This window comes from Neophocaena asiaeorientalis, unplaced genomic scaffold (assembly GCF_003031525.2).
Source record: "Neophocaena asiaeorientalis asiaeorientalis breed wild unplaced genomic scaffold, Neophocaena_asiaeorientalis_V1.1 scaffold379, whole genome shotgun sequence".
Classification (NCBI taxonomy): domain Eukaryota; kingdom Metazoa; phylum Chordata; class Mammalia; order Artiodactyla; family Phocoenidae; genus Neophocaena; species Neophocaena asiaeorientalis.
The window spans coordinates 2,377,868-2,396,662 of NW_020172145.1; the positions used below are offsets into that span (position 1 = coordinate 2,377,868).

Genomic DNA, 18,795 nt, shown 5'->3' on the forward strand with positions numbered 1-18,795 from the left:
TTTGTTTTCAAATTCTGTGAGTATATTTCTGTTTTGCTATATACTTTTGGTTCTTATACTTTTTTAGATTCCACATGTAAGTGATATCATATAGTATTCATCTGTATCTGACATTTCACTACGCATAATAGGTCCATCCATACTGCTGCAAATGGCAATGTTCCATTCTTTTTCATGGCTGAGTAGTAACCCATTGCATATATAAATACCAATTCTTTATTGATTCATCTGTTGATGGATACTTGGGTTGCTTTCATATCTTGGCTATTGTAAATAATGCTGCTATGAATATTGGAGTGCATGAATCTTTTCAAATTAGTGTTTTCAATTTTTTTCGGATATATACTCAGGAGTGGAAATGCTGGATCATATGGTAGTTCTATTTTTAGTACTTTGAAGAACCTCCATACTCTTTCTCATAGTGGCTCCACCAATATACATTCCCACCAAGAGTATACAAGGATTTCCTTTTCTCCACATCCTCACCACAATATATTTGTAGACTTTTCAATGACAAACTTTCTGAGAGGTGTGAGGTGATATCTCATTGTTGTTTTGATTTGCATTTCTCTAATAATTAGGGATGTTGAGCATCTTTTCATGTACCTGTTAGACAGCTGTATGTCTTATTTAGAAAAATGTCTACTCAGATCTCCTGCCCATTTATTGATTGGTTTGTTTGGTCTGCCCCTAGGTTCTTCATAACCATTTTTTTTTTAATTTTTTAATTTTTTGCGTTACACGGGCCTCTCACTGTTGTGGCCTCTCCTGTTGCAGAGCACAGGCTCCGGACGCACAGGCTCAGCGGCCATAGATCACGGGCCTAGCCGCTCTGAGGCACGTGGGATCTTCCCGGACCAGGGCACGAACCCGTGTCCCCTGCATCAGCAGGCGGACTCTCAACCACTGCGCCACCAGGGAAGCCCCTTTTTTTTTTTTAGACTCCATATATACGTGTTAGCATACGGTATTTGTTCTTCTCTTTCTGACTTACTTCACTCTGTATGACAGATTGTAGGTCCATCCACCTCACTACAAATAACTCCATTTCATTTCTTTTTATGGTTGAGTAATATTCCACTGTATAAGTAATTACTGATAGCCATGTACTTACTGCCATTTTCTTACTTGTTTTCTGACTGCTTATGTAGTTCTGTAGTTCTTCTGTTCATTTCTCCTTCCTTTTGTTTCTTCCCCTGTGGTTTGATTTGTTTTTCTTCAGTAGTATGCTTGTACTCCTTTCTTTTCTTTGTTTTTAATGTATGTATTATAGATTTCTGTGGTGACCATGGGATTAATGTATGTTGATCTATATCTATATCTACTTGTTTTAAACTGGTATTCATTTCAGTTCAAACACATTCTAAAATATCTACTTATTTTACTCCCCTCCCTCATATTTTGTGTTTTTGATGTTATATTTTACATATTCATGTTCAACAATTAACTGTTTAGTGTACCTATAGTTGCTTTTACAATTTTTTGTTATTAATCTTCATAGTGGCTTAAATGGTTGATCCTTAGTCCTTACTATATATTTGCCTTTTCTAATGGGATTTTCCTGTTTCTATAGATTTTTACTTCTTTTCCACTTAGCAAAGACCCTTCAACATTCCTTTGAGGGTGGGTTTAGTATTGATGAACTCTTTTAGTTTTTGCTTATCTGAGAAGTTCTTTACCTCTCCTTCTATTCCAAATGATAATCTTTCTGGGTAGAGTATCCTAGGTTGCAGGTTTTTTCCTTTTAGCACTTTAAATATATCATGCCACTCCCTTCTGGCCTGCAGTGTTTCTATAGAAAACTCAGCTGATAGCCTTATGGGAGTTCCCTTGTAACTGACTGTTTTTCTCTTGCTGTCTTTAGAATCCTGGCTTTACCTGTAACTTTTGCCATTTTAATTACATGTCGTGGTGTGGGTCTGTTTGGGTTCATCTTGTTTGGGATGCTCTGTGCTTCCTGTACCTGGATATCTGTTTCCTTCTTCAGATTTGGGAAGTTTTCAGCCATAATTTCCTCAAATACATCTTCAATCCCCTCTTTTCTCTCTTCTCCTTCTGGAGCCCCCATAACAGGAATGTTGGTATGCTGAATGTTATCTTAGAGATCTCTTAAACTGTTTTCAGTTTTTAATTTGTTTTTCTTTTTGCTGTTCTGATTGGGTGATTTCCATTATTTATCTTCCAGAGTATTTATGCATTCTTCTGTGTCACTTAGTCTGATATTCATTTCTTCCAGTGTGTTTTTTACTTCAGCTATTGAATTCTTCATTTCTGATTGAGTCTTTTTTATATTTCCTAGTTCGTTAATAAACTTTTCACTGTGTACCACTATTCTTTGCCCTAATTCAGACAACATTCTTATTATTACTGCTTTGAGTACTTTATCTCATAAATTGTTTATTTCTGTTTAATTGCTTTTTCAGGGGTTTTATCTTGCTCTTTCAATTGAGAGTAGTTCCTGTGTAATCATCTTACTTAACTTTCTCTGCCTCTATGAATTTATGTGAAACAGTTACCTACTGTGTTCTTGAAGGGGTGTTATTATGTGGAAGTGTCTCTATACAGACTGCATGTGCCCAGTGCCTTTGGTGGCAGAGCTGAAACTGACATGGACACAAGTCATGTCTTTCCTCAAGGTGAGCTGGCAGCTATCACTTTGATGGAGGTGGGGCTGAAGATGGAAGGTCTAAGGCTAGAATGAGTGTGAGGCGGGGCTTCCCCTCCGCCCAGTGGCCATCACAACCCTATGGGGGGAAGGTCTGATCTCAAGTTGCTGGAGTGGAAGCCCTGAGGGTCTGGCCTGAGCTGCTTCTGTTACCTTTAAGTATGTGTTTTCCCCTCTCTCTGCACCAAGACTTTTGCCCCAGAGTGGGGGAGTACTGAAGCAAGTGGGGCTTGTGAGGGCTCTGGGCTCATGTCAGCTGCAGACAGAAGTCTTAGCTGTCTCTGATGTGCTGCCTATGTAGGTACCCCCAGTTGATTCCCTTGTTCCATTCATACACAGTCTCGGGTTCAAGTCTCCTTTGTCCCCCACAGACGATCACTGCCCCCAGTCTCTGGCGCCACTACCCTGCTGGGCAGGCGGGACCCAAGTGGACTCTCAGTGTGTAACGGGGTGTGATCTGTGGTGGAGCAGCCACCATAAGAAATCTGATGCTCTGCTTGAGTAAGTGCCAATGATGGCTGCGGCCAATCCACCCAGGCTCCTCCACAGGACCATGTTGCCTCTTAGTTCCTCCCATAGTCGAGTCTTCTCCACGGTCATGGCCACCCTGGTTCCAGGGCTGTGCTGTGATGTGGAGCGAGCAGGGCTGGAGTGTTTGTTCAGGTCATGCTGAGGCACACAGAGAGGTGGTCTTGTGAAACTGGCAGCTGCTAGAACAGATCTCTCTCCACCCTGACTTGGAGGCAAATCAGCATGTGCGTTTTTCATGATCAGATTCCAGACTTCACATAGCCCTCCTGTTAGTCCTCCAACCAGTCAGGTCCTTCCCCCATATAAGACCCCAGGACAGGGGCACCCAATCTGTGGCTGTCACTGCTCACTCCTAAAAGGGGGATGTCTGCCTGTGAATCTTCCTTTTTCCTCCCCTTCTCCTCCCAGATGCACAGGTGCCAAACTGATCACTTTTCTTCCCTTCCTACCAGATTACGTGTGCATATTTCTTAAAGCCCTGGTTGTACAGGAGTCCTTCTACCAATTTCAAGCTAGTTAAAATTGTTCCACGTGTAGATTATTTCTGATGTGTTTGTTGGGGGAGACATGCTCCATATCCTCTTACTCTGCCATCTTCAATCTCTCCCTATTTACAGTTTTTCTAACAATTCTTTTTAAATGATATATTTTGGAGAAATTGATAACACTAGAAATATTAAAGGGATACATATCCTGAGTACTAGAATAATAGCCTTCTATTTACTACTTCAAACTATACACCTAAAATATCAGTTGATTTATGCTCTTAATGATTCTGACTTAGATATGATTAAAGAGGTTGGAAGCTATGGTTTTGATGAAAATTATTGCTTTCCTAAAATGGTAAGTCAAAAGTTGATTCCTAATTGCCTCTTAGGAAAGACCTTTCATTATTCTTCTGAGTATTATTAATGGCTTCTAAAATCCTACACTCTTAAAGTGATTATAATCATGAACCCTGGAGCCATACTGCATCAGTTTAAAGCTCTGTGCCTCCACTCAAGACCTGAGCTGATGTCACTCTACAATCAAGAAAACTTGGGAAAGTTACTTCAGTTCCTTATACATAAAATGTAGATAAGTGCTCGCTTCAGCAGTACATATAGTAAAAATTGGAATGATATAGAGATAAACACGGCCCCTGCACAAGGATGACACACAAATTTGTGAAGCATTCCATATTTTTCTAGAAGGAATCAACAGCAGAATAACTAAGGCAGAAGAACAGGTAAGTGACCTGGAAGATAAAATAGTGGAAATAACTGCCACAGAGCAGAATAAAGAAAAAAGAATGAAAAGAATTAAGGACACACTCAGAGACTTCTGGGAAAACATTAAACACACCAACATTTGAATTATAGGGGTCCCAGAAGAAGAGAAAAATAAAGGGATTGAGAAAATATTTGAAGAGATTATAGTTGAAAACTTCCCTAACGTGGGAAAGAAAACAGTCAGTCAAGTCCAGGAAGCACAGAGAGTCCCATACAGGATAAATCCAAGGAGAAACATGCCAAGATACATATTAGTCAAACTATCAAAAATTAAATACAAAGAAAAAATATTAAAAGCAGCAAGGAAAAAACAACAAATAACATACAAGGGAATACCCATAAGGTTAATTGCTAATCTTTCAGCAGAAACTCTAAAAGCCGGAAGGGAGTGGCAGGACATATTTAAAGTGATGAAAGGAAAAAAACTACAACCAAGATTACTCTACCCAGCAAGGATGTTATACAGATTCGATGGAGAAAATAAAACCTTTACAAACAAGCAAAAGCTAAGAGAATTCAGCACCACCAAACCAGCTTTACAATAATCGCTAAAGGAACTTCTCAAGGCAGGAAACACAAGAGAAGGGAAAGACCTACAATAACAAACCCAAAACAATTAAGAAAACGGTAATAGGAACACAGATATCGATAACTGCCTTAAATGTAAATGGATTAAATGCTCCAACCAAAAGACACAGACTGGCTGAATGGATACAAAAGCAATATCTGTATATATGCTGTCTACAAGAGACCCACTTCAGACCTAGGGACACATACAGACTGAAAGTAAGGGGATGGAAAAAGGTATTCCATGTAAATGGAAATTGAAAGAAGGCTGGAGTATCAATTCTCATATCAGACAAAATAGACCTTAAAATAAAGACGATTACAAGAGACAAAGAAGGACACTACATATGATCAAGGGATCAAACCAAGAAGAAGTATAACAATTGTAAATATTTATGCACCCAACATAGGAGAACCTCCATACATAAGGCAAATACTAACAGCCATAAAAGGGGAAATCGACAGTAACACAATCATAGTAGGGGACTTTAACAACCCAATTTAACCAATGGATAGATCATCCGAAATGAAAATAAATAAGGAAACACAAGCTTTAAATGACACATTAAACAAGATGGACTTAATTGATATTTATAGGACATTCTATCCAAAAACAACAGAACACACTTTCTCCTCAAATGCTCATGGAACATTCTCCAGAGTGTTCTCCATTTGTGACCCCATATCTTGGGTCACAAATGAAACCTTGGTAAATTTAAGAAAATTGAAATCGTATCAAGTATATTTTCTGACCACAAAACTCTGAGACTAGATAACAATGACAGGAAAAAGAAAACTAAAATATACAAACACATGGAAGCTAAACAATACACTACTAAATAACCAAGAGATCACTGAAGAAATCAAAGAGGAAATCAAAAAAAAATGACAAAGAAAACACGATGACCCAAGACCTATGGATGCAGCGAAAACAGTTCCAAGAGGGAAGGTTATAGCAATACAAACCTACATTAAGAAACAAGAAAAAGCTCAAATAAACAACCTAAGCTTCCAGCCAAAGCAATTGAAGAAAGAAGAACAAAAAACCCCGAAGTTAGCAGAAGGAAAGTAATCATAAATATCAGATCAGAAATAAATGAAAAAGAAATGAAGGAAACAATAGCAAAGATCAATAAAATTAAAATCCGGTTCTTTGAGAAGATAAACAAAACTGATAAACCATTAGACCATAAACTCATCAAGAAAAAAAGGGAAAAGACTCAAACCAACACAATTAAAAATGAAAAAGGAGAAATAACAACTGACACTGCAGAAATACAAAAGATCATAAGAGATTAATACGAGCAAATATATGACAATAAAATGGACAACCTGGAAGAAATGGACAAATTCTTAGAAAAGTAAAACCTTCTGACTGAACCAGGAAGAAAGAAAAAATATAAACAGACCAATCATAAGCACTGAAATTGAGACTGTGATTAAAAATCTTCCAACAAACAAAGGCCCAGGACCACATGGCTTCACAGAAGAATTCTAACATTTAGAGAAGAGCTAACATCTATCCTTCTCAAACACTTCAAAATATACTAGAGGGAGGAACACTCCCAAACTCATTCTATGAAGCCACCATCACCCTGATACCAAAACTAGACAAAGATGTCACAAAAAAGAAAACTACAGGCCAATATCACTGATGAACATAGATGCCAAAATCCTCCACAAAATACTAGCAAACAGGGGCTTCCCTGGTGGTGCAGTGGTGGAGAGTCCGCCTGCCGATGCAGGGGACGCGGATTCGTGCCCCGGTCCGGGAGGATCCCATGTGCCGCGGGGCGGCTGGGCCCGTGGGCCATGGCCGCTGGGCCTGCGCATCCGGAGCCTGTTGTTCCACAACGGTAGAGGCCACAACAGTGAGAGGCCCGCGTACCGCAAAAAAAAGAAAAAATACTAGCAAACAGAATTCAACAGCACATAAAAAGGATCATACACCATGATCATGTGGGGTTTATCACAGGAATATAACGATTCCCCAATATACGCAAATCAATCAATGTGAAACACCATATTGGCAAACTGAAGGATAAAAACCATATAATCTCAACAGATGCAGAAAAAGCTTTCAACAAAATTCAACACCCATTGATGATAAATACCCTCCAGAAAGTAGGCACAGAGGGAACCTACCTCAACATAATAAGGCCACATATGACAAACCCACAGCCAATATCGTTCTCAATGGTGTAAAACTGAAAGCATTTCCACTAAGATCAGGAACAAGACAAGGTTTCCCACTCTCACCACTATTACTCAACATTGTTTTGGAAGTTTTAGCCCCAGCAATCAGAGAAGAAAAAGAAATAAAAGGAATACAAATTGGAAAAGAAGAAGTAAAACTGTCACTGTTTGCAGATGACATGATACTATACATAGAGAATCCTAAAGAGACTACCAGAAAACTACTAGAGCTAATCAATGAATTTGGTAAAGTAGCAGGATACAAAATTAATGCACAGAAATGTCTTGAATTCTTATACACTAATGATGAAAAATCTGAAAGAGAAATTAAGGAAACACTCACATTTACCATTGCAACAAAAAGTATAAAATCCCTGGAAATAAACCTACCTAGGGGAGAAAAGACCTGTATGCAGAAAACGGTAAGACACTGATGAAAGAAATTAAAGATCATACAAACAGATGGAGAGATACAGCATGTTCTTGATTGGAAGAATCAACATTGTGAAAATGACTATACTACCCAAAGCAATCTATAAAATTAAGTGAATTCCCTATTAAGCTACCAATGCATTTTTCACAGAACTAGAACAAAAATTTCACAATTTGTATGGTAACACAAAACACCTCGAACAGCCAAAGCAATCTTGAGAAAGAAAAATGGAGCTGGAGGAATCAGCCTCCCTGACTTCAGACTATACTACAAAGCTATAGCAATCAAGACAATATGGTACTGGCACAAAAACAGAAATATACATCAATGGAACAGGATACAAAGCCCAGAGATAAACCCATGTACAAAGTATCACCTTATCTTTGATAAAGTAGGCAAGAGAATATAATGGAGAAAAGACAGCATCTTCAATAAGTGGTACTTGGAAAACTGGACAACTACATGTAAAAGAATGAAATTAGAAGACTCCCTAACACAATATACAAAAATAAACTCAAAATGGATTAAAGACCTAAATGTAAGGGCAGACACTATAAAACTCTTAGAGGAAAACATAGGCAGAACACTCTGTGACATAAATCAAAGCAAGATCCTTTTCGACTCACCTCTTGGAGAAATGGAAATAAAAACAAAAATAAACAAATGGGACCTAATGAAACTTAAAAGCTTTTGCACAGCGAAGAAAACCGTAAACAAGAGGAAAGGACAGCCCTCAGAATGGGAGAAAATATTTGCAAATGAAGCAACTGACAAAGGATTAAACTCTAAAATTTACAAGCAATTCATGCAGCTCAGTATCAAAAAAACAAGCAACTCAATCCAAAAATGGGCAGAAGACCTAAATAGACATTTCTCCAAATATGATATACAGATTGCCAACAAACACATGAAAAGATGCTCCACATCACTAATCATTAGAGAAATGCAAATCAAAACTCCAGTGAGGTATCACCTCACACCACTCAGAATGGCCATCATCAAAAAAATCTACAAACAATAAATGCTGGAGAGGGTGTGGAGAAAAGGGAACCCTCTTGCACTGTTAGTGGGAATGTAAATTGATACAGCCACTATGGAGAACAGTATGGAGGTTCCTTTAAAAACTAAAAATAGAACTACCATACAACCCAGCAATCCCAGTACTGGGCATATATCCTGAGAAAACCATAATTCAAAAGGAGTCATGTACCACAATGTTCATTGCAGCTCTATTTACAATAGCCAGGACATGGAAGCAACCTAAATGTCCATCATCAGATGAATGGATAAATAAGATGTGGCAATATATACAATGGAATATTACTCAGCCATAAAAAGAAACGAAATTGAGTTGTTTTTGGTGAGGTGGATGGACCTTGAGTTTGTCATACAGAGTGAAGTAAGTCAGAAAGAGAAAAACAAATACCATATACTAACACATGTACATGGAATCTAAAAAAAAAAAAGGCTCTGAAGAACCTAGAGGCAGGATAGGAATAAAGACACAGACGTAGAGAATGAACTTGAGGACATGGGGAGGGGGAAGGGTAAGCTGGGATGAAGTGAGAGAGTGGTGTATATATATATATACACTACCAAATGTAAAATAGCTAGTGGGAAGCAGCCGCATAGCACAGGGAGATCAGCTCCATGCTTTGTGTCCACCTCGAGGGTGGGATAGGGAGGGTGGGAGAGAGATGCAAGGGGGAAGAGATATGGGGATATATGTTTATGTATAGCTGATTCACTTTGTTATGCAACAGAAACTAACACACCATTGTAAAGCAATTATACTCCAATAAAGATGTTAAAAAAAATGTAGATAATAATATAAACGACCACATTAGGTTGGATGAGGACTACATGAGTTAATAATTTAAAAGTGTCAAGAGCATAAGCTTTGACATATCTTCATAAAGGCTAAATTTGTCTTCTGATTTGTTGATGTATATAATAGAAGAGAATATTACGTTAACCCATTTTTGTAATATATATAAACCGATATTGACAGCAAATGGCCACATGGGATATTTTTGGGATGATGGTGATGATATGTTCAAAAACTAGATTATTGTGATGGCTGTCCAACTCAGTAAATTTACTAAAAGCATTGGATTATACACTTAAGATAGGTCAGTTCTTTCTATCATATAAAATTATACTTCAATAAACTATTTAAATATAAATATACAGGAAATTAAGTAAAGGATATATAAATATATATACCTATATGCATATAACATATGTACATATATACAGATAACATATATACATAAATATATATACATATATAAACACAGAAAAAATTTTCATTTTTTAAGCTAAAATCAACATTAGAAACAAATCAATATTAAAGGTATCATTCAGAGTAGTTATTTCCCATACATTTTCTGAGTATCTGTTACGTGCTCAGTGTTGGGGGATATCAAGGTAAACAAGATACCTTTCACTGCCTTTGAGGAGCTCTTAGTGTAAGGCAGGGGACGGTAAACTAAGATCACAGGACTAATTCAACCTGTTTCTGTATTAAGAGCTAAAAATAATTTTACAATTTTAAATAGTAGAAAAAAATTAAAGAATAATATTTGTGACACATGGAAGTTAGATGAAATTTAAATTTAAGTGTCAATAGATAAAGCTGTATTGGAACACGGCCACACTCTTCATTTATGCTTTTTATATGGCTGCTTTTAAGCTACAGTGGTAGAGTTTGGTAGTTACAACAGTGATTAAACATCCAATATACCCTAAAATATTTACTTGTCTTGTCCTGTAAAGAAAATGTCTGTCAACCCTTCGTCTAAAATGAGAATATAGAGAAAAATAACTTTTGGTCAATCTTAAAGCCCCCAATCTTTGCTATAGAGAAGCTTTCTGAAATCTATTAGTCTGAGTTTTTTCCTGGTACACCAAATGCAACTGTTTTACAAGTTTAATACTCAACCACCGTGAGTATCTGAGGTTCCATTATCTTAAATTTGAATAGTATATTCTTGGTACTGAAAAGGCCTGTAACTATGAAAACTATTCAGAAAAATACCCAAATACTATGATGATTATAATTTATATCTTGGACTGTTGCCAACAATTTATCTTTAAAATTAAATCCTTGTTCTTAAGGATTTAAGAACAAGGTTCTTAAAACCTTGTTCTAGGTTTTTTGTTCTTAAAAAAACCTAGAAGAGAGACGTTCAAGTTACTCTTAATCAACTGATGCACATACCCTTACTTTGTAGAACCTAAGATGCATGCAATAAATATGGGGAAAAAATTGGCAGTCTTAAAAAAGAATCCTATTTCATAAATCTACACAAATTAATCAATATGTAAACTGAATGCAGTCAATCAGCAAAGGGGCAACAGATTAAGTACTATCAAATCATTTATTGATATTCTTATCTGTTGATAGAAGGTGGGAGCTCATACTTAAAATATATGCACCTTTAAATAAAAATATATTTTATTTAAAATGCACCAAATTCATAATGACTAACTCTTCGAAAGTACCTTAGTGACATTAATTTCGATGCATCCTTCCTCTGGCTCCTTTTTTCAATTCATTTATTCATTTAATATCAAAATTTTATTTTGTTGTATTGAATAATATAGAATGCATCTCATCATCAATATTCCAGAAAACCTCATGGAAAGCCTGGGAAGGCATAACAAGGAAGGCATTTCCATAGATATACAATTAGAAGTGTAAGTGAGGGTCACATGTATCAGATTTTATCATTTTGTGTATTTGTTTTCCATTAAACACATATGCACTTAAACGTGCTCTCGATTTTTTTTATCACTTTCAACCTGCATTGTGATACTCATAAAAATTCATGATTTGAAATGCTTCTTCTGATTAGCACAAGATACCTGAAACTGTATCTTCATTTTTGGAAAATGTGTTCTTAATTTAAAACAGTATTCATAAATCGTGACTTAAGATTGCTTAATTCTGAAAAGGCAATTTCAGAATTCAGGCTATTCATTCCTTATATTCAACTTTAATGGTATTAGTAAAAAACAAAATAAAATCAAAAGAATGCAGGCAAATTCTGAATTGGATTGCTCAAAAGGATTTGTCAAACAACTGTAATTGTCCTCTTAGATAGAATAATAAATGATACCTCAGATTCACCTGCCAGAATATTTAATTTTATAAACGCTCCTTTTCCATTCTTACATGAAGAAAGTTCTAATTTGCCAAAATATATCCAAGACAGACACTGAGGGATATACTGGGGTGAGAGGAGTACCCCCTTAGAATAATGTCATAACTACATTAGAAACTTTTAAGATCCCTGCTCAAATTTCCCCCTATACCCCTCCTTTTATTTGGAATTCTGTCTCTTTAAAGGCTTAAATCCACAAAAAGATTCATCCTATTCACACCCTTGTTTCTATTCCTTTATTTCCAATGCAATTAAATATCAGCCACATTGGCAAAATGACCTCTTAATTAAGAAGAATTAGCAAAGAAGTAAATTTAAAGTCCTGATGTTTCAAGTGGGACAAGGGGCACTTGAGTTGTAGCCTTGGAAGAGACAGGGCCATAAACAGCAATGAGGAGGATTCCCAGAAAACAAAAGGGAACAAGTAAGGCACTAACTACAATGTCAGTCAAGAAGACAACCTCTCATATGAGAGTCTGATTGATTGAGGCAGTGGTAGTAATAACTGTCCTCCATGTCACATCAACTTTAAACAGTATTTCTTAAAAGAGACTGTGTGCCTTGGAGGCCCTAGATAAGGTACATTCTGATCTCAAAACGACATTATAATGAGGTTGTTATTATTTTTGTCCCCATTATACAAATGATAAAACTGAGGCCCAGAAATATTCAGAAATTTGCCCTGGTGGTCACACCATGTAATGAGCAGAGCTGGGATTCTACTGCCTAGCAGAGTAGTTAAGAGTATTGACTCTGCATTGATTTCAATCTTGACTCAGCCAGTACTGTGTAATCTTTGACAGGTTACTTAATCTTTCTGTGCCTTGGTTTCCTTAGGAGCAGAATGAAAATAATAGTAGGTAATATTTGTAAAGTGTTCAAAATATTGCCTGGTACTTAGTGTTTGATTAATTTTTTTAATTTCAATTTTTAATATATCAAATATTGTTTACATTCAACAATTGCTTATATCATGCTATATCTGACAAGTTACTGGTAATAACTGGAGGAATGTAAGATTGTTGAAAGCTGGGATCTTCTCTGTCTTATTTATTGCTGAAACTCTAAGGCCTAAAAACAATTCTTACATATAAGTGTCAAGTAAATAGTTGTTGAAGGAAGGGAAGAAGTAAGCAATGGCAGTAGCAATTCAGTAACTTTTTTTTAAAAAAGAGAGGAAAGGAAGCAAATATGAAACTATATAGCCTAAGTTCTTAACTACTACTGTAGACCGCACTGCCACTCTCATCATACTGATTCACGCTGTCAATGTCTGGTGGTAGCACATATTCAGTATATTTACTGCCATGCTCTACTTTGAAACATGCAAATATGGCAAAAGACCAAGAAAAGGGTTTCAAATAGCTTTACCTAATTGTTTTGTTAATAAGTATCAAAAGTGCAGTATATATACGCTGATACTATTTGGGTTAAATAACTATCATAAAAAGGAAAAAAGGAGATGGTTTTAGAGTTGCACTGATTCTGAATGATTAAGCTATATTTAAAGAAAAATATAGAAATCTTAAAACTGCAAACTAATGGAAAGAAACAAATACACCCTTCTTTAAATCTATGCTCAAGAGATTTTTTTTAAAAAATACTTTATGACTTGCAAGGTACTACTTGATCAGAATATACCCTGAATTTATAGTTATTTATGTCAGTACAACACAGAAAAATGAGATCTGATACAACCTAAAATATACTGTAGTAGATCAAGGAAGGTATTTGTGGAAACAATATTATCTACACAACTAATTCATTAAACATTTAACAAATATTTAATGCTTGTCCAATTAAATTAAAAAACCAATAAATATCTTTTGAACTTAACTATAAAACAAATCAAAATTGAAAGATATTACAATTTTAGTTGTACCTTAGCAAAAATGAAAAACTGAAGTAAAAAAATGAAAATGAATATAAATTAAAATGAAAGATTATGGAAATTTTTTTCATGGTCCTTCCTGAGCAGTGCTTATAAAAGGAAATAAAAACTCATGTGCTAATATGCCATCAAAAACAAAAAACTGGGGAAACATTAACCCGTCATAGACACACTGGTTTTCTAAAAACCAGTGTTAACACAGAAATAAATATGAAGCCTGAAGGGAAAAGTAGGCAACTGAAGACAAGCAGCAACTATCAGTTCTCAAAGAATGGGAACTAAGAGTTAAGGCAAATACCATGCTGGAAACCCATCTAAAACTTGAAAATCTGAATCATCACTTTTCGTAGGAGAGGACTGAGTTTGCATGGGACAGAGGAATCACACGTGCGGAATCCTTTAGTCTTCCCTAACAACATTTAAGAAACTGAAGAAAAAATAAAGATCGGAAAAAGAGTTGCAGTTAGAAGGAAAATTAAGAGAAACACCATGAGGGAGGAGGGATAGAGTAAGTACTCTCTAAGCAGAGTGGTTTCTATTTAGTTAGAGGGAAGGGACTGAAATTAAAGCCACCAAATGAAAATCTGAAGGACTGGTTCTTCACTTTAATAATCTGTTTAGGAAATGAAGATTAGCATTTGGAGTAGCATGACTAACCGCATTGGTAATAAAAATCTTACATTTCATGTTTGTAAATTAGAAAATGAAATCTCTTAATCAGGCCAGGGAAAGTCTAGAAGTACCAATTCATTCGTAAGAAATTTCTCTATCCATCAACTTGGACTACATAACTGTCAAGGACATTGTTATGAATCAGCCTCAAAATTGTTCACTGAATAAAAACACATCATTTGTCACAACATTCTAAGCATCAGTTCTCATTCTCAGAATTTGATTCATTCCTGTTCATTTGGATATATGTACACATATGTTCCAATTAGGTTGCTTGTCAAGTCAAAATTGCAATTAACCTTTCATTAAATTTATAGCAATCTTTTACTTTGAAAGTTGTCAAGTCAGATAGATCAAAACAGAAATATGGTTTTTGTGATCCAGATTGACAAAGAGCAATTTGTCACATTATCTTGAAGACTGCTCCATTGACCATCTAAGTCAGAATTCCCTGTGATAGCTATAAAGATGTGCAAATTCCTAGGTCCCAGGCTGAACCTTTTGAATTATTATTAGAGGGCTTAGGAAGCTGTACTAAGTGCTTTATAGTTACTATTCCATTGAATCATTATATCACACTTAAGAACTAAGAAGTGCTACACTAAAAGCCCCATTTTACAGGTGACCTTGTTAAACAGCTACACAGTTATAGAGCCAGGGTTCAATTCAAATATGACTCCAGAGTCCAACCACTAAACTACTGAATTATTCTACCTCCTTCCTAATTTGGGTATAGACAGAGGATCATTTGTTTTAACAAGATAAACATGCTACGATAGATGTGTTCTGTGCATGAATTTGAAAGCAATCATCACAAAAATTCTTCTTTGCCTTTTATCCCTCCTTCCTGTTCTTGGTATGCTGAAAATGGAGCCAAGGACAAACGGCGAAAGGTAAAAAGTGTATCTTTAGCTTGTTCTGCCATGAATCGATCATGTGCATCGATTTATATGCATAAACAAAAGAGAAGCAATGAGAACTCATAGTTCAAAGAGGAAAATACCTACTAAAAGGAATATAGCTTCCCTATAAAATAGTTATCATAGTGATTCCTATTAAATATAGATAATTAGAGGTTGCAATATTTATATCTGAAATATCCACAATTTCAGATATCATGGTATCATGAAACTGATAGACTTTCTATCCTTACATACTAGTTTACCTAAAATTGGCAAAAAGGTATGTGTTCTATTCTAAGATAGAGAAGCCTATGGAAAATGTTACCAAAATACTGATCACACATAAACTTGTTTAGATAGAAATTCTCAGCTGAAGAGCTCCACTGCCTACAGGTCATGTTCAGAACATACAAGCATTGGCAGAGAAGCAAATTATGCCTCTCCAAATATAAGGACATGTGGGCCCATTATCAAAGAATCCCTGTACTGTAGAAAATATGAAAAAGATAATTCAGAATAATAGAAGATGAAGAAAAAAGAACAAGCATGTGCTGAGCAAATATTTCAACTACGTTATGTTATGAGTAATAACTATATTGTTAATAATGAGAAATAAAAACAGCCAGTTCTTTCTATGTATCAGGCATCGTAGTAAACATCTTACAGACAGCAGAACATTTTCTTCTCACAACAATTGTGTGAGATATGTATGAGGACTCACCATTTACAGTAGAATAACTAAGAAATTCTGATAGGTTAAATAATCTTCCCAAAGCCATGCAGCTTTAAACTGCCAGAGCTGAGACGGAAACCCAGCTTTATGGACTCAAAAGTTTACACTGCAAAGTAGAAATGCCTTATTTGAACCAGGGGTTGTGTTTTGAATCACGGGATTCCACCAGATTCTATATAAGCATCCAGGTATAAATGATACACTGGTGAAATCCACCTGTAAATGCCACTTCCATCACCCTCCAGGACTACAATCATAGGATTAGCAAGATCCTGCCTTCCTCATCTCACACTGTCATCTGTCTTCAGACACCTATAGGCTACTGGCTCCAGGAGATTTCTTAGTTACATTAACTCATCTTAAGCCCCGTAGCACGTATTATGATAAGCCTTCTACCTGGTACCTTGGTGTTTCATTTTAGTCTCTAACGGCACCAGCTACCTGGGGCACGATCTTTTCTCTGGGAATGTCTTCCTTACTCTTTGGTAGAATTCAAGTATGAAAAAGAATTTAGAAATTTGATTTAAACCCTCTACTGTAATGTAACTGTATAATTAAGTAATTAATTATAATTAAATATGAACTCTTGCTTTTTGAAATGTTTTTCTGGGAGAAAAAAATAGATGCTTCAACTCATGCTAAAGTTATGTTTCAAAAATAAAGTCTGGATTATTCAACTATAGAGTGGTTGGGATTTTAAAAGAAAATGCAAAGTGATTAGCATTCTAATCCTTATCTATTTTCATTAGAAAAAATTAGACAAGGAAGTGCTGTGACCATCTGTTAATCAAAGAACAGCAAGAACACTTTAGCTTTGTGTTCCCAGAAAGACATTTGACTATCCTAAGTGACTGTTTTGAGCAGAGCGAGGGGAAAACCTATTTCAATGATTTGATTGCATTTTACACTATTTTAACCTCCTACCTGTGCTATTTTCCATTTTAGAGGTTAGAAGTAGTATAAAATACAATCAGATCATTAGGATAGGTTTTCTCTTCACTGTCTGCTCAAACCAATCACTTAGGATAATGAGATTGTGCTAAATAAAGATCTGTGGCATCTAATGAATTGATACAGAATCTGATCCTGAGCCCCATATAAAGTCTTTTAGATCTCAGATCAAGCAAGCCTTCTTAGAGAGTCCTTCTCTGACCTTCTTGACTATGTCAAATTCTACTTGTAAGAGCACATCTCTTTCGTAACATCTGCCAAAATTAAAAGTTAGCATTTATTTATGGGATTATTTCATTAATGTCTGATTCTTCCACTAAACTGTAGGCTCGTGGAGAACTACCAGATGCCCAGAACTCCAGAGTACCTGCCACACAAGAGGCACTCAAGGTATGCAGTTAAATGATTTAATGAGTGAATGAGAGAATGCAATAATTCAAGAGAAAGAACTTGACGGAAAGTTCAACATAGGTGTTGTTGTAATTCGTTTTAATTTTTCTGTTCAATTAGCAACTCACTCACCAAATTATTTTTAAACCTAGGTCACAGACACATTCTTTTCCACACAAAACGTATTGTGATAACATTTCAATTGAATGTGGGAATTGGTTCTTAATTAATCTATTTCATCATTATCATACTTGAAGGATTCAAAATTTGGCAGCTTGGTTCACTGATTTTCAAAAAATTCATCGTATACTGTAGTCTCTCAGTTGTAGAAAGTCGCCATCTTATTAAATAGCTCAACAGGAAGCAACTAAGTGTCCTATGACAGGTAGGAAAGCATAAATTAAACCACTGGAGATATTCAGATGTCTGCTCTCTTGAGAAACATAGAACTAATGATGAAAAATAATAGCAGCTACCATCAACTGATTGCTTACTATATATCAGGGCCGAAGCTAAGACACAAACTCCTTTATCCCTCACAATAATTGTTTAAAATGGACATCACCCTCCTTTAACATTTTTTAAAGAAGAAATCAAAGACCATAGAGGTACAATATCTAAATTTTGGGGTCCACATGAAAGAATGAATGGATGAATAGAAGCAGAACTTCTAACAGTTTTTGCCTGAATAAAGGGCAACATCAAGGAACAGCTAAAAGATACGATTTCATTCTTGGAAGCTTTGTGAAGCTAAGTATTACTGTGACATTAATAATTATAGCTAACATCAATCTAGCACTTATTATGTTCCAAGCACTTTATCTACATGATCTCCCACTTAAGCTTCTGAGATAAATATGGTATAAGTACTATTACATAAATGTTTATCCTCAATTTATCGACAAAGAAATTGAGACTCAGGGGTTGAGTAACCTGCCCGATTAACACAGAGCTGTTAAATGACTGAGCCAAGATTCATATCCAGTTCTAAGGTCATGACTTGAGCTCTTAGCCTCCACACTACGTATTCCTGGAAGTAGCTCCAATTTCTGCAGTTACCACTTTGGTCTTACCACAGCCAAGTGCATATGTGATCCTGAATCAGTAGTGGCACATGTTTGTTTTTCTGGAGGGCATGAGAGCACAGTGAAAGAGGTGAGAGGATGGTAGGCCCATTTCATCTCACCTCCTTGCTAATTGGACCAATGGAATAACAGCAAAAGAATGTGTAAGGCAAAACATTAAAGTAGTCAAAAACAGGACAATGTAGGACCCATCAGGCTCTGAACTTTTACAGGTCAGAGAACATATCTGTTAATATGCCTCTTATAGTACAGATGTGAGGAACTCCAGTAAGAAACACAGGAGTTAACTGCTTGAGAATGATGACTTAATTGAGTAGAATATATATTTCTCTTCAATTG

The 18,795-nt window shown here is 36.0% G+C and overlaps 1 non-coding gene across 1 annotated transcript; it reads left to right on the forward strand.

Annotated features, from left to right (window-relative positions):
• Positions 1–4,277: 4,277 nt before the first annotated feature.
• LOC112406101 (U6 spliceosomal RNA) lies at positions 4,278–4,382 on the forward strand. The gene has a single exon (XR_003004489.1). It is a non-coding gene; the product is annotated as a U6 spliceosomal RNA (small nuclear RNA).
• The last annotated feature ends 14,413 nt before the right edge of the window (positions 4,383–18,795 follow it).